At 41.5% G+C, this 24900-nt stretch overlaps 1 pseudogene across 1 annotated transcript in view; it reads right to left on the reverse strand.

The window, feature by feature from the left end:
• The window catches only part of LOC311121872 (ferredoxin-fold anticodon-binding domain-containing protein 1-like), a 25307-nt pseudogene extending 9778 nt beyond the window's left edge, over positions 1-15529 (reverse strand). The window contains exons 1-4 of the transcript XR_014615948.1: positions 15387-15529; positions 835-1075; positions 250-406; positions 1-124 (exon numbers count right to left, since the gene is read on the reverse strand). The exon at positions 1-124 is cut by the window's left edge and continues 80 nt beyond it. The product of XR_014615948.1 is annotated as a ferredoxin-fold anticodon-binding domain-containing protein 1-like (transcript). The remainder of the gene's footprint in view (positions 125-249; positions 407-834; positions 1076-15386) is intronic.
• Between the last annotated feature and the right edge of the window lie 9371 nt (positions 15530-24900).

A 24900-nucleotide genomic window follows, 5' to 3' on the forward strand; every position in this document is an offset into this window, starting at 1 on the left:
TGCCATGGCGACCACCTGCCAGCTGTTGTGCCACTCTCTCATTGGCCGGTCGGCTGGAGTCCCGCCCTGCCCGTTGCACAGAGACACAAGCACCTCCCCTTCCTCCTTCAGTACCCCCACACAGCTACACACACACACAAAAACACCACACACACACACAGAAACACCACACACACACACAAAAACACCACACACACACACTTAGAGGTGAGATGAGATTCAACAGTGTTCTGTCTGTGTGTGTCTCACCTGAGGAAGAAGAGTTTGAGCAGCAGCCTGTTCTTCATCACGCCACTCTTCCGACCGCAGTGAGGGAAGTTAAAGATGACACGGTCAAACTGTCGACCACGCAGACACAAACATTCTGACAGCCGTGTACAATCCACCTCAAACAGCACCTCCCCACCTGACACAAACACACACACACATTAGACCAACAGCACCTCCCCACCTGACACAAACACACATTAGACCAACAGCACATAAACACAAACCAGATTAGAACCCCCCCCCACCCAGTGTGTGATGGTGTCAGAGATGCCCCCTTACACAGACAGAAACCATTCAAACGTAAATGGCTTGAGTCGTCTTAAATTTATCCACCATCTTTAATGGTGTGGTTGTTGTGGGCGGAGCTACCTGGGTGTGTGGTGGTGTGGTTGTTGTGGGCGGAGCTACCTGGGTGTGTGGTGGTGTGGTTGTTGTGGGCGGAGCTACCTGGGTGTGTGATGGTGTGGTTGTTGTGGGCGGAGCTACCTGGGTGTGTGATGGTGTGTGTGTTGTGGGTGGAGCTACCTGAGTGTGTGATGGTGTGTATGTTGTGGGCGGAGCTACCTGAGTGTGTGATGGTGTGTATGTTGTGGGCGGAGCCGTGTTGTCGTAGCGCCTCCTCTCTGGTCTGGAGACAGGTTGCCGTGATCCTCAAACCCCTCCCCCTTGTGATGTCATCAATCCCCCTTGTGATGTCATCTGTCTCCGTGGCGACAATCCGGCTCAGTGCAGCAGAGAACGAGAAGTTCCCCTCTCCAACCAGAAGCACCGTCTCGCCGCCTTCTGATGATGTCATCACTCTGATCTACAGGATAGAGGATACGTTTTACAGGGACTGTTGACATTCATCCACATTTCCGTAAAAAGTGCCAGTTTTGCCAGCCTGCTAATTTTCAACTGCAGTCCCTGGGCAGGTTATTGAAAACCCTTCAAATGAAAACAGAAACAGACAATAAGTACATGCTGTGCGGCTCAGTTGGTAGAGCATGGAACTTGCAACACCAGGATCATGGGTTCGATTCCTGCTGGGGCCACCCATACAAAAATGTATGAATGCATGACTATAAGTCACGTTGGATGACAGTGCTAAATGGCATATATTACAGGGGTGGCAGGTAGCCTAGTGGTTAAGAGCGTTGGGCCAGTAACCGAAAGGTCGCTGATTCAAGCTGAAAAATCAGTCCATGTGCCCTTGAGCAAGGCACTTTACCCTAATGGCTCATGTAATTCTCTCTGGATAAGAGCTTCTGCTATATAAATACAATGTAATCACAGAGTTCAACAGGACAAGAACAGCCAGATCAATAACACAGCCAGATCAATAACACAGCCAGATCAACAGGACAAGAACAGACAGATCAAGAACACAGCCAGATCAACAGGACAAGAACAGACAGATCAAGAACACAGCCAGATCAACAGGACAAGAACAGACAGATCAACAGGACAATAACACAGCCAGATCAACAGGACAAGAACAGACAGATCAACAGGACAAGAACACAGCCAGATCAACAGGACAATAACACAGCCAGATCAACAGGACAAGAACACAGACAGATCAACAGGACAACAACACAGCCAGATCAATAACACAACAACACAGCCAGATCAACAGGACAACAACACAGCCAGATCAACAGGACAATAACACAGCCAGATCAACAGGACAAGAACACAGCCAGATCAACAGGACAACAACACAGCCAGATCAATAACACAACAACACAGCCAGATCAACAGGACAATAACACAGCCAGATCAACAGGACAAGAACACAGCCAGATCAACAGGACAAGAACACAGCCAGATCAACAGGACAATAACACAGCCAGATCAACAGGACAACAACACAGCCAGATCAACAGGACAACAACACAGCCAGATCAACAGGACAATAACACAGCCAGATCAACAGGACAAGAACAGCCAGATCAACAGGACAAGAACACAGCCAGATCAACAGGACAATAACACAGCCAGATCAACAGGACAAGAACACAGCCAGATCAACAGGACAACAACACAGCCAGATCAACAGGACAAGAACACAGCCAGATCAACAGGACAAGAACACAGCCAGATCAACAGGACAAGAACACAGCCAGATCAACAGGACAAGAACACAGCCAGATCAAAAGGACAAGAACACAGCCAGATCAACAGGACAAGAACAGACAGATCAACAGGACAATAACACAGCCAGATCAACAGGACAAGAACACAGCCAGATCAACAGGACAAGAACAGCCAGATCAACAGGACAAGAACACAGCCAGATCAACAGGACAAGAACACAGCCAGATCAACAGGACAATAACACAGCCAGATCAACAGGACAAGAACACAGCCAGATCAACAGGACAAGAACACAGCCAGATCAACAGGACAAGAACACAGCCAGATCAACAGGACAAGAACAGACAGATCAACAGGACAAGAACACAGACAGATCAACAGGACAAGAACACAGACAGATCAACAGGACAACAACACAGCCAGATCAATAACACAACAACACAGCCAGATCAACAGGACAACAACACAGCCAGATCAACAGGACAAGAACACAGCCAGATCAACAGGACAAGAACACAGCCAGATCAACAGGACAAGAACACAGCCAGATCAACAGGACAATAACACAGACAGATCAACAGGACAATAACACAGCCAGATCAACAGGACAAGAACACAGCCAGATCAACAGGACAATAACACAGACAGATCAACAGGACAATAACACAGCCAGATCAACAGGACAAGAACACAGCCAGATCAACAGGACAAGAACACAGCCAGATCAACAGGACAAGAACACAGCCAGATCAACAGGACAAGAACAGACAGATCAACAGGACAAGAACACAGACAGATCAACAGGACAAGAACACAGACAGATCAACAGGACAACAACACAGCCAGATCAATAACACAACAACACAGCCAGATCAACAGGACAACAACACAGCCAGATCAACAGGACAAGAACACAGCCAGATCAACAGGACAAGAACACAGCCAGATCAACAGGACAAGAACAGCCAGATCAATAACACAACAACACTTGACAGCCAGATCAATAACTCAACAACACTTGACAGCCAGATCAATAACACAACAACACTTGACAGCCAGATCAATAACACAACAACATTTGACAGCCAGATCAATAACTCAACAACACTTGACAGCTAGATCAACAACACTTGACAGACAGATCAACAACACTTGACAGCCAGATCAACAACACTTGACAGCCAGATCAACAACACTTGACAGACAGATCAACAACACTTGACAGACAGATCAACAACACTTGACAGACAGATCAACAACACTTGACAGACAGATCAACAACACTTGACAGCCAGATCAATAACACAGCCAGATCAATAACACAGCCAGATCAACAGGACAAGAACAGACAGATCAAGAACACAGCCAGATCAACAGGACAAGAACAGCCAGATCAACAGGACAAGAACACAGCCAGATCAACAGGACAACAACACAGCCAGATCAACAGGACAACAACACAGCCAGATCAACAGGACAATAACACAGCCAGATCAACAGGACAAGAACACAGCCAGATCAACAGGACAACAACACAGCCAGATCAATAACACAACAACACAGCCAGATCAACAGGACAATAACACAGCCAGATCAACAGGACAAGAACACAGCCAGATCAACAGGACAAGAACACAGCCAGATCAACAGGACAATAACACAGCCAGATCAACAGGACAACAACACAGCCAGATCAACAGGACAACAACACAGCCAGATCAACAGGACAAGAACACAGCCAGATCAACAGGACAAGAACAGCCAGATCAACAGGACAAGAACACAGCCAGATCAACAGGACAATAACACAGCCAGATCAACAGGACAATAACACAGCCAGATCAACAGGACAAGAACAGCCAGATCAACAGGACAAGAACACAGCCAGATCAACAGGACAATAACACAGCCAGATCAACAGGACAAGAACACAGCCAGATCAACAGGACAACAACACAGCCAGATCAACAGGACAAGAACACAGCCAGATCAACAGGACAAGAACAGACAGATCAACAGGACAATAACACAGCCAGATCAACAGGACAAGAACACAGCCAGATCAACAGGACAAGAACAGCCAGATCAACAGGACAAGAACACAGCCAGATCAACAGGACAAGAACACAGCCAGATCAACAGGACAATAACACAGACAGATCAACAGGACAATAACACAGCCAGATCAACAGGACAAGAACACAGCCAGATCAACAGGACAAGAACACAGCCAGATCAACAGGACAAGAACATAGCCAGATCAACAGGACAAGAACAGACAGATCAACAGGACAAGAACACAGACAGATCAACAGGACAAGAACACAGACAGATCAACAGGACAACAACACAGCCAGATCAACAGGACAAGAACACAGCCAGATCAACAGGACAATAACACAGACAGATCAACAGGACAATAACACAGCCAGATCAACAGGACAAGAACACAGCCAGATCAACAGGACAAGAACACAGCCAGATCAACAGGACAAGAACAGACAGATCAACAGGACAAGAACACAGACAGATCAACAGGACAACAACACAGCCAGATCAATAACACAACAACACAGCCAGATCAACAGGACAACAACACAGCCAGATCAACAGGACAAGAACACAGCCAGATCAACAGGACAAGAACACAGCCAGATCAACAGGACAATAACACAGACAGATCAACAGGACAATAACACAGCCAGATCAACAGGACAACAACACAGCCAGATCAACAGGACAAGAACACAGCCAGATCAACAGGACAAGAACACAGCCAGATCAACAGGACAATAACACAGACAGATCAACAGGACAATAACACAGCCAGATCAACAGGACAAGAACACAGCCAGATCAACAGGACAAGAACACAGCCAGATCAACAGGACAAGAACAGACAGATCAACAGGACAAGAACACAGACAGATCAACAGGACAAGAACACAGACAGATCAACAGGACAACAACACAGCCAGATCAATAACACAACAACACAGCCAGATCAACAGGACAACAACACAGCCAGATCAACAGGACAAGAACACAGCCAGATCAACAGGACAAGAACACAGCCAGATCAACAGGACAAGAACAGCCAGATCAATAACACAACAACACTTGACAGCCAGATCAATAACTCAACAACACTTGACAGCCAGATCAATAACACAACAACACTTGACAGCCAGATCAATAACACAACAACATTTGACAGCCAGATCAATAACTCAACAACACTTGACAGCTAGATCAACAACACTTGACAGACAGATCAACAACACTTGACAGCCAGATCAACAACACTTGACAGCCAGATCAACAACACTTGACAGACAGATCAACAACACTTGACAGACAGATCAACAACACTTGACAGACAGATCAACAACACTTGACAGACAGATCAACAACACTTGACAGACAGATCAACAACACAACAACACTTAACAGACAGATCAACAACACTTGACAGAAACATAACAATGTGTCCACACCTCTCAAGCTACAGACAACATGACAAGCTGCTATACACAGCTAGGGTGAAAGCTAATCTCCTTCCCAGACATGCCAAGCTGCTATACACAGCTAGGGTGAAAGCTAATCTCGTTCCCAGACACTCCCGCACAAATGTGCGAAAAGTCTGGTGGACCAACCTGTCAAACTTGGCCTTTGTTAGCAAAGACAAGGAGAAACTCCCTGCATTGGAGCCACGCCTCACAGTCGTGTGACTTACTTAAATGATGACAAATACTTGACTCAGTAAACTCACTCCCATAGAATGCAGGTAGTCTAGTGGTTAGAGTATTGGGCCAGTAACCAACCTTTTGCCAGTTTTAATCTCCGAGCCGACAAGGTGGAAAATCTGTTGTTCTGACTGTTCTTATGACTTAACCGTTCTCTCTTCTCCTAACCTGTCCAGTTGTTTTGTACTGCAACTCATCATTCCATAACCGTTCTCTCTTCTCCTAACCTGTCCAGTTGTTTTGTACTGCAACTCATCATTCCATAACCGTTCTCTCTTCTCCTAACCTGTCCAGTTGTAGTGTACTGCAACTCATCATTCCATAACCGTTCTCTCTTCTCCTAACCTGTCCAGTTGTTTTGTACTGCAACTCATCATTCCATAACCGTTCTCTCTTCTCCTAACCTGTCCAGTTGTTTTGTACTGCAACTCATCATTCCATAACCGTTCTCTCTTCTCCTAACCTGTCCAGTTGTTTTGTACTGCAACTCATCATTCCATAACCGTTCTCTCTTCTCCTAACCTGTCCAGTTGTAGTGTACTGCAACTCATCATTCCATAACCGTTCTCTCTTCTCCTAACCTGTCCAGTTGTTTTGTACTGCAACTCATCATTCCATAACCGTTCTCTCTTCTCCTAACCTGTCCAGTTGTTTTGTACTGCAACTCATCATTCCATAACCGTTCTCTCTTCTCCTAACCTGTCCAGTTGTCCAGTTGTTTTGTACTGCAACTCATCATTCCATAACCGTTCTCTCTTCTCCTAACCTGTCCAGTTGTTTTGTACTGCAACTCATCATTCCATAACCGTTCTCTCTTCTCCTAACCTGTCCAGTTGTTTTGTACTGCAACTCATCATTCCATAACCGTTCTCTCTTCTCCTAACCTGTCCAGTTGTTTTGTACTGCAACTCATCATTCCATAACCGTTCTCTCTTCTCATAACCTGTCCAGTTGTTTTGTACTGCAACTCATCATTCCATAACCGTTCTCTCTTCTCCTAACCTGTCCAGTTGTTTTGTACTGCTCATTGAGCCCACATCTCATAACATCCACCAGGTCATTTCAGAGGAAGTGTATCACACCCATAAGACCAGCAGCAACTAGGCCGGTCTATACGTACTGAGGTTGAAAGAAACAGCACAAAAACAATAATAAACTATATATATACGAAAGTAAAATTGAGTACAGAGCCATGCAATCTTCATAGTGAAGAGCTCAGTGACTTTCAACGTGGGACCGTCATAGGATGCCACCTTTCCAACAAGTCAGTTCGTAAAATGTCTGCCCTGCTAGAGCTGCCCCGGTCAACTGTAAGTGCTGTTATTGTGAAGTGGAAACGTCTAGGAGCAACAACGGCTCAGCCGCGAAATGGTCGGCCACACAAGCTCACAGAACGGGACCACCGAGTTCTAAAGTGCGCAGCGCGTAAAAAATCGTCTGTCCTCGGTTGCAACACTCACTACCAGGTTGCAAACTGCCTCTGGAAGCAACAGCAGCACAATAACTATTTGTCGGGAGCTTCATGAAATGGGTTTCCATGGCCGAGCAGCCGCACACAAGCCTCAGATCACCATGCGCAATGCCAAGCGTCGGCTGGAGTGGTGTAAAGCTCACCGCCATTGGACTCTGGAGCAGTGGAAACATGTTCTCTGGAGTGATGAATCACGCTTCACCATCTGGCATTCCGATGGACAAATCTGGGTTTGGCGGATGCCAGGAGAACGCTACCTGCCCCAATGCATAGTGCCAACTGTAAAGTTTGGTGGAGGAGGAATAACGGTATGGGGCTGTTTTTCATGGTTCGGGCTAGGCCCCTTAGTTCCAATGAAGGGAAATCTTAACGCTACAGCATACAATGACATTCTAGACGATTCTGTGCTTCCAACTTTGTGGCAACAGTTTGGGGAAGGCCCTTTCCTGTTTCAGCATGACAATGCCCCCGTGCACAAAGCGAGGTCCATACAGAAATGGTTTGTCAAGATCGGTGTGGAAGAACTTGACTGGCCTACACAGAGTCCTGACCTCAACCCCAGCGAACACCTTTGGGATGAATTGGAACGCCGACTGCGAGCCAGGCCTAATCGCCCAACATCAGTGCCCGACCTCACTAATGCTCCTGTGGCTGAAAGGAAGCAAGTCCCCGCAGCAATGTTCCAACATCTAGTGGAAAGCCTTCCCAGAAGAGTGGAGGCTGTTATAGCAGCAAAGGGGGACCAACTCCATATTAATGCCCATGATTTTGGAATGAGATGTTCGACAAGCAGGTGTCCACATACTTTTGGTCATGTAGTGTATGTTTTGTCTACCTGAGACTAATGGATATACAGTCATAATATTCGAGAAGTGTATACATTATATATTATTGTTTTTGTGCTGCCCCTTTCAACTTAAATATGTAAAGACCGCACTGATTGGATCTTGTCTTATGTCTATAAATATGGGTGTGGTTTTTGTATTTATTAAGGAACCCCATTAGTTCCTGCCAAGGCAGCAGCTACTCTTCCTGGGGTCCAGCAAAATTAAGGCAGTTACAGTGGGGGAAAAAAGTATTTAGTCAGCCACCAATTGTGCAAGTTCTCCCACTTAAAAAGATGAGAGAGGCCTGTAATTTTCATCATAGGTACACGTCAACTATGACAGACAAATTAAGAAAAAAAAATCCAGAAAATCACACTGTAGGATTTTTTATGAATTTATTTGCAAATTATGGTGGATAATAAGTATTTGGTCAATAACAAACAAGCAAGATTTCTGGCTCTCACAGACCTGTAACTTCTTCTTTAAGAGGCTCCTCTGTCCTCCACACGTTACCTGTATTAATAGCACCTGTTTGAACTTGTTATCAGTATAAAAGACACCTGTCCACAACCTCAAACAGTCACACTCCAAACTCCACTATGGCCAAGACCAAAGAGCTGTCAAAGGACACCAGAAACAACATTGTAGACCTGCACCAGGCTGGGAAGACTGAATCTGCAATAGGTGAGCAGCTTGGTTTGAAGAAATCAACTGTGGGAGCAATTATTAGGAAATGGAAGACATACAAGTCCACTGATAATCTCCCTCGATCTGGGGCTCCACGCAAGATCTCACCCCGTGGGGTCAAAATTATCACAAGAACGGTGAGCAAAAATCCCAGAACCACACAGGGGGACCTAGTGAATGACCTGCAGAGAGCTGGGACCAAAGTAACAAAGCCTACCATCAGTAACACACTACGCCGCCAGGGACTCAAATCCTGCAGTTCCAGACGTGTCCCCCTGCTTAAGCCAGTACATGTCCAGGCCCGTCTGAAGTTTGCTAGAGTGCATTTGGATGATCCAGAAGAGGATTGGGAGAATGTCATATGGTCAGATGAAACCAAAATATAACTTTTTGGTAAAAACTCAACTCGTCGTGTTTGGAGGACAAAGAATGCTGAGTTGCATCCAAAGAACACCATACCTACTGTGAAGCATGGGGGTGTAAACATCATGCTTTGGGGCTGTTTTTCTGCAAAGGGACCAGGACGACTGATCCATGTAAAGGAAAGAATGAATGGGGCCATGTATCGTGAGATTTTGAGTGAAAACCTCCTTCCATCAGCAAGGGCATTGAAGATGAAACGTGGCTGGGTCTTTCAGCATGACAATGATCCCAAACACACTGCCCGGGCAACAAAGGAGTGGCTTCGTAAGAAGCATTTCAAGGTCCTGGAGTGGCCTAGCCAGTCTCCAAATCTCAACCCCATAGAAAATCTTTGAGGGAGTTGAAAGTCCGTGTTGCCCAGCGACAGCCCCAAAACATCACTGCTCTAGAGGAGATCTGCATGAAGGAATGGGCCAAAATAGTGTGTGAAAACCTTGTGAAGACTTACAGAAAACGTCTGACCTGTGTCATTGCCAACAAAGGGTATATAACAAAGTATTGAGAAACTTTTGTTATTGACCAAATACTTATTTTCCACCATAATTTGCAAATAAATTCATAAAAAATCCTACAATGTGATTTTCTGGATTTCTTTTTCTTATTTTGTCTGTCATAGTTGACGTGTACCTATGATGAAAATTAAAGGCCTCTCTCATCTTTTTAAGTGGGAGAACTTGCACAATTGGAGGCTGACTAAATACTTTTTTTCCCCACTGTATATACAATTAAAAACATTACATTACACAGATTTCACAACACATTAAAGCTACAATATGTTACTTTTTGGGCGACCCGACCCAATTCAAATAGAACTGTTAGTTATAGATCTGTGATTCTCATTGAAAGCCAGTCTAAGAAGCGGTAGATCTGTTCTATGTGCGCTATTTCTATGCTTCCAGTTCTTAAGTTTCATTTTTGCATCTTTTACTTTCGGTTTTGTCCACCAGCTTCAAGCAGCTGAAAATACAATATTTTTGGTTATGGAAAATACTGTATATTTCCCAGCAGTTTAGATGGTTCAGTGGTTCTCTACACTATACCTGCTTGTTTTGTCACATAAACTGAAATTAGGCGAACTATTAGAATTTTAGCAACCAGGAAATGGCGGATCTATTTCTGCAAAGTGCACCTTTTTAAGCAAATGTTTACTCCTGAACTTCTTTAGGCCATAACAAAGGGGTTGAATACTTACTGACTCAAGACATGTCAGCGATTTCTGCACAGTGCACCTTTAAGTGGTAAAATGACAAAGATCCTTGCAGGATGGAAATGTTGTGTTTATTAATAAAGTCTGTCTTTGATCAGACTTGACTATTGCCTTATTGGTGGGAGTAGCTAATTAATTAATTAGTAGAGGTGCCTGCAATGTCTAATCATGGCCTTGTGGATTTCCTTGAAAAGGAATGTTTCCTGTGTTTAGGAGAGTCATTGTTTTAGCCACCAGCCATGTGAGTTTTACTTTGTAAGTTTTAAAATAAATCAAATGCCTTTCTCACTTTATTTCTTTTTAAAGCCTTTTAGATGATAAGGTATCGGCCAGCTGACCCCTGACCGTGACCCCTGACCCCTGACCGTGACCCCACTCTCCGACGGTGTCTCAGGAGGAGTTGGGATATGTGAAAAAACGTGTGAAATACGGCCACAACCCTCCTATCAATATATTTGATCATCCTTCTATGGTCACTCCCACTAAGGACAATTTGGAATCGTTGATATCCCTTTAGCTTTTATGCACTGGATTAAATGCCTAGAAATAGAATGAATAGAACAGATGAATCATGGATTGGAATGGGAACTCCCGTTCTATTTCTACGCATTTAATCCTAACCGATAGGCGAAATCCAGATAAGTTTAGGGTGAACGCAGATTCCTAATAAAGTTTTTTTATTTGATTGCTTTGGTAACGTTTTCACAAGTACAGTGCATTCGGAAAGTATTCAGACCTGTTCACTTTTTCCACATTTTGTTACGTTACAGCCTTATTCTAAAATTGATTCAATTGTTTTTCCCCCTCATCAATCTACACACAATAACCCATAATGACAAAGCAAAAACAGGTTTTTAGACATTTTTGCGAATGTATAAATATACAAAACTGAAATATCACATTTACATAAGTATTCAGACCCTTTACTCAGTCCTTCGATTACAGCCTTGAGTCTTCTTAGGTATGACGCTACAAGCTTGGCACACCTGTATTTGGGGAGTTTCTCCCATTCTTCTCTGCAGATCCTCTCAAGCTCTGTCAGGTTGGATGGGGAGCGTCGCTGCACAGCTATTTTCAGGTCTCTCCAGAGATGTTCGATCGGGTTCAAGTCCTGGCTCTGGCTGGGCCACTCAAGGACATTTAGAGACTTCTCCCGAAGCCACTCCTGCGTTGTTTTGGCTGTGTGCTTAGGGTTGTTGTCCTGTTGGAAGGGGAACCTTCGCCCCAGTCTGAGGTCCTGAGCGCTCTGGAGCAGGTTTTCATCAAGGATCTCTCTGTACTTGAATCTGTTGATCTTTCCCTCGATCCTAACTAGTCTCCTAGTCCCTGCCGCTGAAAAACATCCCCACAGCATGATGCTACCACCACCATGCTTCACCGTAGGGATGGTGCCAGGTTTCCTCCAGACGTGAAGCTTGGCATTCAGGCCAAAGAGTTCAATCTTGGTTCATCAGACCAGATAATCTTGTTTCTCATGGTCTGAGAGTCTTTAGGTGCCTTTTGGCAAACTCCAAGCGGGCTGTCATGTGCCTTTTACTGAGGAGTGGCTTCCGTCAGGCCACTCTACCATAAAGGCCTGATTGGTGGAGTGCTGCAGAGATGGTTGTCCTTCTGGAAGGTTCTCCCATCTCCACAGAGGAACTCTGGAGCACTGTCAGAGTGACCATCGGGTTCTTGGTCACCTCCCTGACCAAGGCCCTTCTCCCCTATTGCTCAGTTTGGTTGGGCGGCCAGCTCTAGGAAGAGTCTTGGTGGTTCCAAACTTCTTCCATTTAAGAATGATGGAGGCCACTGTGTTGTTGGGGACCTTCAATGCTGCAGAAATGTTTTGGTACCCTTCCCCAGATCTGTGCCTCGACACAATCCTGTCTCGGAGCGCTACAGACAATTCCTTCGACCTCATGGCTTGGTTTTTGCTCTGACATGCACTGTCAACTGTGGGACCTTATATAGACAGGTGTGTGCCTTTCCAAATCATGTCCATGTCAATTGAATTTACCACAGGTGGACTCCAATCAACTTGTAGAAACATCTCAAGGATGATCAATGAAAACAGGATGCACCTGAACTCAATTTTGAGTCTCATAGCAAAGGGTCTGAAAACTTATGTAAATAAGGTATTTCTGTTTTGCAAAAAAATCAAAAAACCTGTTTTCGCTTTGTCATTATGGGGTATTGTGTATAGGTTGATGAGGAAAATAATTAATTTAATCAATTTTAGAATAAGACTAACGTAACAAAATGTGGACAAAGTGAACGGGTCTGAATACTTTCCGAATGCATTGCATGTGGGGAATTTTCTAAACTATTAGTACTAAACTCCAAACTGTTAACACTTGTAACGCAGCCAGTCTTACTTTCAAAACCTTGGAGACATCTTTCACCACACAACCATTGATCCAAAATATAAGTTTACTGTGAAATATTATGAGTACATTGGTTTAATCACCAAAACACAACCTAATGATACCTTTCCAATTTAGTTATTTTAACAACCAGTTAAGTACAATAGCAAATAATATAAGATACATGTTTCAAAATTGCCCTTTGACTGTAGTATGCTACAGTACATTACACTGTTTTCACATCAGGCAATTCACTTCCACTTCCATTAACATTTACTGAACATCACGTTTCCATAATTCTATCCCATGTGATCAAAGGTGTGATGATGATTGAAGACATCTTTCACAATGTAATCAAATGAAAGAAATGGAAGAAACCTAATGTTTAGCAGGCACTAGTTTGCATCAAGCCTGTCTTGAGCATTTGGCCATAGGTTCTCATCGAAATTGCAGTAAATACCGTACCATAATTGTTCATGCACCTGGGGAAAAACCTTTTGGCATGGCGATTCCAAGCCTGACATTGGTCTGGATTGAAATCATTGGATGCCTCATCCATGACCTGAAGAATGGTGATACGCTCATGGGGATGGTAATCATCCATGACCTGAAGAATGGTGATACGCTCATGGGGATGGTAATCATCCATGACCTGAAGAATGGTGATACGCTCATGGGGATGGTAATCATCCATGACCTGAAGAATGGTGATACGCTCATGGGGATGGTAATCATCCATGACCTGAAGAATGGTGATACGCTCATGGGGATGGTAATCATCCATGACCTGAAGAATGGTGATACGCTCATGGGGATGGTAATCATCCATGACCTGAAGAATGGTGATACGCTCATGGGGATGGTAATCATCCATGACCTGAAGAATGGTGATACGCTCATGGGGATGGTAATCATCCATGACCTGAAGAATGGTGATACGCTCATGGGAATGGTAATCATCCATGACCTGAAGAATGGTGATACGCTCATGGGGATGGTAATCATACATGACCTGAAGAATGGTGATACGCTCATGGGGATGGTAATCATCCATGACCTGAAGAATGGTGATACGCTCATGGGGATGGTAATCATCCATGACCTGAAGAATGGTGATACGCTCATGGGGATGGTAATCATCCATGACCTGAAGAATGGTGATACGCTCATGGGAATGGTAATCATACATGACCTGAAGAATGGTGATACGCTCATGGGGATGGTAATCATCCATGACCTGAAGAATGGTGATACGCTCATGGGGATGGTAATCATCCATGACCTGAAGAATGGTGATACGCTCATGGGAATGGTAATCATACATCTTCCACCTGTATTGTAATCATAATTATCATGTATTGTATTTTACAATATTGTATTGTCCTGTACGTGGCTAAGTTCCTAAGAGCATGTCATTAGCAACACCAGTTGTGGGTTCCATTCATACATCTCTCATCTTGTCAATATCAGATTTTTTAAAAAACTTAAACACACATTTTCATTAAGTAGATGTCAAAATCTGTAGTAGACAAACCAGTTTCCATGTCAAATATCTAGGTTTACCAAATGTTTAAGTGATCATCAATTAAGAGCAGTCGGATTAAGTAATAGTAAAACGTATTTTAACAAAAGAGAAGACAATCATATCAAAAGTAATGTGGGCATTGCATTGTGAAAGGGAATTACTTCATATGAACATGTATTGCAATGTGAAACATGTATTTCTAGATGAAACACTAAGTTTGGTGAAAAAGTGACTGATTTTGTGTGTTGTACTTAGTCAATTGAAAATGTGCTAAGAGTTTTGAATCAACTGCCTTTTTGATGATCTGTTTTGAGTTTTGTACTAAGAGTTGTGAAAATGTACCACATACTTGTGAAAATTGCACCAAAGCAATCATTTTTGGGGGGGAGGGACTGCCCCACTCTTTACCTGTCCTCCCATCTGTCCCGAGGTTTGTCAGGTCAGTGCAGAAGAGAGCCATTGCTCTCAAACCCTCTCTAAAGCATTTCCTAGGAGGGGCCGTTTTGACAGAACACTGGAAATAAGTAGTCAGGAACATCAGATCTTCTGCTCCAATGTGCTTTGAGAGGAGAAGAGGAGGGACGACTCGAGGAATCAAGGAAATACAATTGAGATTCTCCCAATGTGAGGAAGACTCTTTAGACTATAGGGACTTCCCCACTAGTTCTTTAATATCTCAATACACTAGACGAGGCTTTCAGGAAGAAGAGTTGCTAACTTAGTTATGCGTCTGTCTACTCGACATTGATCTTTCTAGACAATGTATGTAAGATAATAATGTTGCTAACATTCGCAAAGCAACTCACGTTTCCTCCCAGTAGATTTGATCAGTCTCTGCCTCACCGCCGCTCATCAATAAACAACCGTTTATGGTCAATAATAATCAGAAGGGGAAACATCGAGTCGGGTTAATTATCGACCATAATATTTCTGTTATTTTGTCATCAGCAGTGGAGCCGGTCGGCACGAATAGAATGAGCACACCAATACAAATTGGTCGGTGTCACACTTACAGTGGTCTGGACGGAAACAAAACTAGCGCTATCAGGGTTCCTTGCGACTTCCCTACACAATCCCTAACCCTAACATTAACCCCTAAACTACTTATCCTTCTTCTCCTTTTTTGGTATCATGGCGTTCAGACATTTGTTTATCTATGCCGCCACCTACTGTACAGGGGTGTGTGGTGGTCACGTTGCATTTTGTGATACAAAAATAAAAAGGAAGGGGGAAAGGGAAAAAATGCAGCACCAACTACCATCTATATACCACTATTACATACCACCAACTACCATCTATATACCACTATTACACACCACCAACTACCATCTATATACCACTATTACATACCACCAACTACCATCTATACACCACTATTACACACCACCAACTACCATCTATATACCACTATTACATACCACCAACTACCATCTATATACCACTATTACATACCACCAACTACCATCTATATACCACTATTACATACCACCAACTACCATCTATATACCACTATTACACACCACCAACTACCATCTATACACCACTATTACACACCACCAACTACCATCTATACACCACTATTACACACCACCAACTACCATCTATACACCACTATTACACACCACCAACTACCATCTATACACCACTATTACACACCACCAACTACCATCTATACACCACTATTACATACCACCAACTACCATCTATATACCACTATTACATACCACCAACTAACATCTATATACCACTATTACATACCACCAACTAACATCTATATACCACTATTACATACCACCAACTAACATCTATATACCACTATTACACACCACCAACTAACATCTATATACCACTATTACATACCACCAACTAACATCTATATACCACTATTACATACCACCAACTACCATCTATACATCACTATTACATACCACCAACTACCATCTATACACCACTATTACATACCACCAACTAACATCTATACACCACTATTACACACCACCGACTACCATCTATATACCACTATTACATACCACCAACTAACATCTATATACCACTATTACATACCACCAACTAACATCTATATACCACTATTACATACCACCAACTAACATCTATATACCACTATTACACACCACCAACTAACATCTATATACCACTATTACATACCACCAACTAACATCTATATACCACTATTACATACCACCAACTACCATCTATACATCACTATTACATACCACCAACTACCATCTATACACCACTATTACATACCAACAACTAACATCTATACACCACTATTACACACCACCGACTACCATCTATATACCACTATTATATACCACCAACTACCATCTATACACCACTATTACATACCACCAACTAACATCTATATACCACTATTACATACCACCAACTAACATCTATATACCACTATTACACACCACCAACTACCATCTATACACCACTATTACATACCACCAACTACCATCTATATACCACTATTACATACCACCAACTAACATCTATATACCACTATTACATACCACCAACTAACATCTATATACCACTATTACATACCACCAACTAACATCTATATACCACTATTACACACCACCAACTAACATCTATATACCACTATTACATACCACCAACTAACATCTATATACCACTATTACATACCACCAACTACCATCTATACATCACTATTACATACCACCAACTACCATCTATACACCACTATTACATACCACCAACTAACATCTATACACCACTATTACACACCACCGACTACCATCTATATACCACTATTACATACCACCAACTAACATCTATATACCACTATTACATACCACCAACTAACATCTATATACCACTATTACATACCACCAACTAACATCTATATACCACTATTACACACCACCAACTAACATCTATATACCACTATTACATACCACCAACTAACATCTATATACCACTATTACATACCACCAACTACCATCTATACATCACTATTACATACCACCAACTACCATCTATACACCACTATTACATACCAACAACTAACATCTATACACCACTATTACACACCACCGACTACCATCTATATACCACTATTATATACCACCAACTACCATCTATACACCACTATTACATACCACCAACTAACATCTATATACCACTATTACATACCACCAACTAACATCTATATACCACTATTACACACCACCAACTAACATCTATATACCACTATTACATACCACCAACTAACATCTATATACCACTATTACATACCACCAACTAACATCTATACACCACTATTACATACCACCAACTAACATCTATACACCACTATTACACACCACCAACTACCATCTATACACCACTATTACACACCACCAACTAACATCTATATACCACTATTACACACCACCAACTACCATCTATATACCACTATTACATACCACCAACTAACATCTATATACCACTATTACACACCACCAACTACCATCTATACACCACTATTACACACCACCAACTAACATCTATATACCACTATTACACACCACCAACTACCATCTATACACCACTATTACACACCACCGACTACCATCTATACACCACTATTACATACCACCAACTACCATCTATATACCACTATTATATACCACCAACTACCATCTATACACCACTATTACATACCACCAACTACCACCTATATACCACTATTACACACCACCGACTACCATCTATACACCACTATTACATACCACCAACTACCATCTATATACCACTATTATATACCACCAACTACCATCTATATACCACTATTACATACCACCAACTAACATCTATACACCACTATTACATACCACCAACTAACATCTATATACCACTATTACATACCACCAACTACCATCTATACACCACTATTACATACCACCAACTACCATCTATATACCACTATTACACACCACCAACTACCATCTATATACCACTATTATATACCACCAACTAACATCTATATACCAATATTACACACCACCAACTAACATCATATACCACTATTACATACCACCAACTACCATCTATATACCACTATTACATACCACCAACTACCATCTATACACCACTATTACACACCACCAACTACCATCTATACACCACTATTACACACCACCAACTAACATCTATATACCACTATTACACACCACCAACTAACATATATACACCACTATTACACACCACCAACTACCATCTATAGACCACTATTACATACCACCAACTACCATCTATATACCACTATTACACACCACCGACTACCATCTATACACCACTATTACACACCACCAACTACCATCTATATACCTCTATTACACACCACCAACTACCATCTATACACCACTATTACACACCACCAACTACCATCTATATACCACTATTACATACCACCAACTACCATCTATATACCACTATTACATACCACCAACTACCATCTATACACCACTATTACATACCACCAACTACCATCTATATACCACTATTACACACCACCAACTACCATCTATACACCACTATTACACACCACCAACTAACATCTATACACCACTATTACATACCACCAACTACCATCTATACACCAATATTACATACCACCAACTACCATCTATATACCACTATTACACACCACCAACTACCATCTGTATACCACTATTACATACCACCAACTACCATCTATATACCACTATTACATATCACCAACTACCATCTATATACCACTATTACATATCACCAACTACCATCTATACACCACTATTACATACCACCAACTACCATCTATATACCACTATTACACACCACCAACTACCATCTATACATCACTATTACATACCACCAACTACCATCTATACACCACTATTACATACCACCAACTACCATCTATATACCACTATTACATACCACCAACTAACATCTATATACCACTATTACATACCACCAACTAACATCTATATACCACTATTACACACCACCAACTACCATCTAGTTGATAACTCCTGAGTGGCACAGTGGTCTAAGGCACTGCATCGCAGTGCTAACTGTGCTACTAGAGATCCTGGTTCGAATCCAGGCTCTGTTGCAGCCGGCCGCGACCGGGAGACTCATGGGCGGCGCACAATTGGCCCAGCGTCGTCCAGGGTAGGGGAGGGAATGGCCGGCAGGGATGTAGCTCAGTTGATAGAGCATGGTGTTTGCAACGCCAGGGTTGTGGGTTCAATTCCCACGGGGGGCCAGTATAAAAAATATGTATTCACTAACTGTAAGTCGCTCTGGATAAGAGCGTCTGCTAAATGACTAAAATGTAAATGTAAAATCTATACACCACTATTACACACCACCAACTACCATCTATATACCACTATTACACACCACCAACTACCATCTATACATCACTATTACATACCACCAACTACCATCTATACACCACTATTACATACCACCAACTACCATCTATATACCACTATTACATACCACCAACTAACATCTATATACCACTATTACATACCACCAACTAACATCTATATACCACTATTACACACCACCAACAACCATCTATATACCACTATTACACACCACCAACTACCATCTATATACCACTATTACACACCACCAACTACCATCTATATACCACTATTACATAACACCAACTAACATCTATATACCACTATTACATACCACCAACTAACATCTATATACCACTATTACACACCACCAACTACCATCTATACACCACTATTACATACCACCAACTACCATCTATACACCACTATTACATACCACCAACTACCATCTATATACCACTATTACATACCACCAACTAACATCTATATACCACTATTACATACCACCAACTAACATCTATATACCACTATTACACACCACCAACTACCATCTATATACCACTATTACATACCACCAACTACCATCTATATACCACTATTACACACCACCAACTACCATCTATATACCACTATTACATAACACCAACTACCATCTATACACCACTATTACACACCACCAACTACCATCTATATACCACTATTACACACCACCAACTAACATCTCTACACCACTATTACACACCACCAACTACCATCTATATACCACTATTACATACCACCAACTACCATCTATATACCACTATTACACACCACCAACTACCATCTATATACCACTATTACATACCACCAACTAACATCTATATACCACTATTACATACCACCAACTACCATCTATATACCACTATTACATACCACCAACTACCATCTATACACCACTATTACACACCACCAACTACCATCTATATACCACTATTACATACCACCAACTACCATCTATACACCACTTTTACATACCACCAACTACCATCTATACACCACTATTACACACCACCAACTAACATCTATATACCACTTTTACATACCACCAACTACCATCTATATACCACTATTATATACCACCAACTACGATCTATACACCACTATTACATACCACCAACTAACATCTATACACCACTATTACATACCACCAACTACCATCTATATACCACTATTACACACCACCGACTACCATCTATACACCACTATTACATACCACCAACTACCATCTATATACCACTATTACATACCACCAACTACCATCTATATACCATTATTACATACCACCGACTACCATCTATACACCACTATTACATACCACCAACTACCAACTATATACCACTATTACACACCACCGACTACCATCTATACACCACTATTACATACCACCAACTACCATCTATATACCACTATTATATACCACCAACTACCATCTATATACCACTATTACATACCACCAACTAACATCTATACACCACTATTACATACCACCAACTAACATCTATATACCACTATTACATACCACCAACTACCATCTATACACCACTATTACATACCACCAACTACCATCTATATACCACTATTACACACCACCGACTACCATCTATACACCACTATTACACACCACCAACTACCATCTATATACCACTATTACATACCACCAACTACCATCTATACACCACTATTACATACCACCAACTACCATCTATATACCACTATTACACACCACCAACTACCATCTATACATCACTATTACATACCACCAACTACCATCTATATACCACTATTACACACCACCAACTACCATCTATATACCACTATTACACACCACCAACTACCATCTATATACCACTATTACATACCACCAACTACCATCTATATACCACTATTACACACCACCAACTACCATCTATATACCACTATTACACACCACCAACTACCATCTATACACCACTATTACACACCACCAACTACCATCTATATACCACTATTACATACCACCAACTAACATCTATATACCACTATTACATACCACCAACTACCATCTATATACCACTATTACATACCACCAACTACCATCTATACACCACTATTACACACCACCAACTACCATCTATACACCACTATTACACACCACCAACTACCATCTATATACCACTATTACACACCACCAACTACCATCTATACATCACTATTACATACCACCAACTACCATCTATACACCACTATTACATACCACCAACTACCATCTATATACCACTATTACATACCACCAACTAACATCTATATACCACTATTACATACCACCAACTACCATCTATACACCACTATTACATACCACCAACTACCATCTATATACCACTATTACATACCACCAACTACCATCTATATACCACTATTACACACCACCGACCACCATCTATATACCACTATTACATACCACCAACTACCATCTATACACCACTATTACATACCACCAACTAACATCTATATACCACTATTACACACCACCAACTACCATCTATATACCACTATTACACACCACCAACTACCATCTATATACCACTATTATATACCACCAACTACCATCTATACACCACTATTACATACCACCAACTAACATCTATACACCACTATTACATACCACCAACAACCATCTATATACCACTATTACACACCACCGACTACCATCTATACACCACTATTACATACCACCAACTACCATCTATATACCACTATTACATACCACCAACTACCATCTATATACCATTATTACATACCACCGACTACCATCTATACACCACTATTACATACCACCAACTACCAACTATATACCACTATTACACACCACCGACTACCATCTATACACCACTATTACATACCACCAACTACCATCTATATACCACTATTATATACCACCAACTACCATCTATATACCACTATTACATACCACCAACTAACATCTATACACCACTATTACATACCACCAACTAACATCTATATACCACTATTACATACCACCAACTACCATCTATACACCACTATTACATACCACCAACTACCATCTATATACCACTATTACACACCACCGACTACCATCTATACACCACTATTACACACCACCAACTACCATCTATATACCACTATTACATAACACCAACTACCATCTATACACCACTATTACATACCACCAACTACCATCTATATACCACTATTACACACCACCAACTACCATCTATACATCACTATTACATACCACCAACTACCATCTATATACCACTATTACACACCACCAACTACCATCTATATACCACTATTACACACCACCAACTACCATCTATATACCACTATTACATACCACCAACTACCATCTATATACCACTATTACACACCACCAACTACCATCTATATACCACTATTACACACCACCAACTACCATCTATACACCACTATTACACACCACCAACTACCATCTATATACCACTATTACATACCACCAACTAACATCTATATACCACTATTACATACCACCAACTACCATCTATATACCACTATTACATACCACCAACTAACATCTATATACCACTATTACATACCACCAACTACCATCTATACACCACTATTACATACCACCAACTACCATCTATACACCACTATTACACACCACCAACTACCATCTATATACCACTATTACACACCACCAACTACCATCTATACATCACTATTACATACCACCAACTACCATCTATACACCACTATTACACACCACCAACTACCATCTATACACCACTATTACACACCACCAACTAACATCTATATACCACTATTACACACCACCAACTACCATCTATATACCACTATTACACACCACCAACTACCATCTATACACCACTATTACATTTCACCAACTACCATCTATACACCACTATTACATACCACCAACTAACATCTATATACCACTATTACATAACACCAACTAACATCTATACACCACTATTACACACCACCGACTACCATCTATACACCACTATTACATACCACCAACTACCATCTATATACCACTATTACATACCACCAACTACCATCTATACACCACTATTACATACCACCAACTACCATCTATATACCACTATTACATACCACCAACTACCATCTATATACCACTATTACATACCACCAACTACCATCTATACACCACTATTACATACCACCAACTACCATCTATATACCACTATTACATACCACCAACTACCATCTATACACCACTATTACATACCACCAACTACCATCTATATACCACTATTACATACCACCAACTACCATATATATACCACTATTACATACCACCAACTACCATCTATACACCACTATTACATACCACCAACTAACATCTATATACCACTATTACATAACACCAACTAACATCTATATACCACTATTACACACCACCGACTACCATCTATACACCACTATTACACACCACCAACTACCATCTATATACCACTATTACATACCACCAACTACCATCTATACACCACTATTACATACCACCAACTAACATCTATATACCACTATTACATAACACCAACTAACATCTATATACCACTATTACACACCACCGACTACCATCTATACACCACTATTACATACCACCAACTACCATCTATATACCACTATTACATACCACCAACTACCATCTATATACCACTATTACACACCACCGACTACCATCTATATACCACTATTACATACCACCAACTACCATCTATACACCACTATTACATACCACCAACTAACATGTATATACCACTATTACACACCACGAACTACAATCTATATACCACTATTACACACCACCAACTACCATCTATATACCACTATTATATACCAC

Source organism: Coregonus lavaretus, assembly GCF_964263955.1.
Source record: "Coregonus lavaretus genome assembly, contig: HAP1_SCAFFOLD_3866, whole genome shotgun sequence".
Taxonomy (NCBI): Eukaryota; Metazoa; Chordata; class Actinopteri; order Salmoniformes; family Salmonidae; genus Coregonus; species Coregonus lavaretus.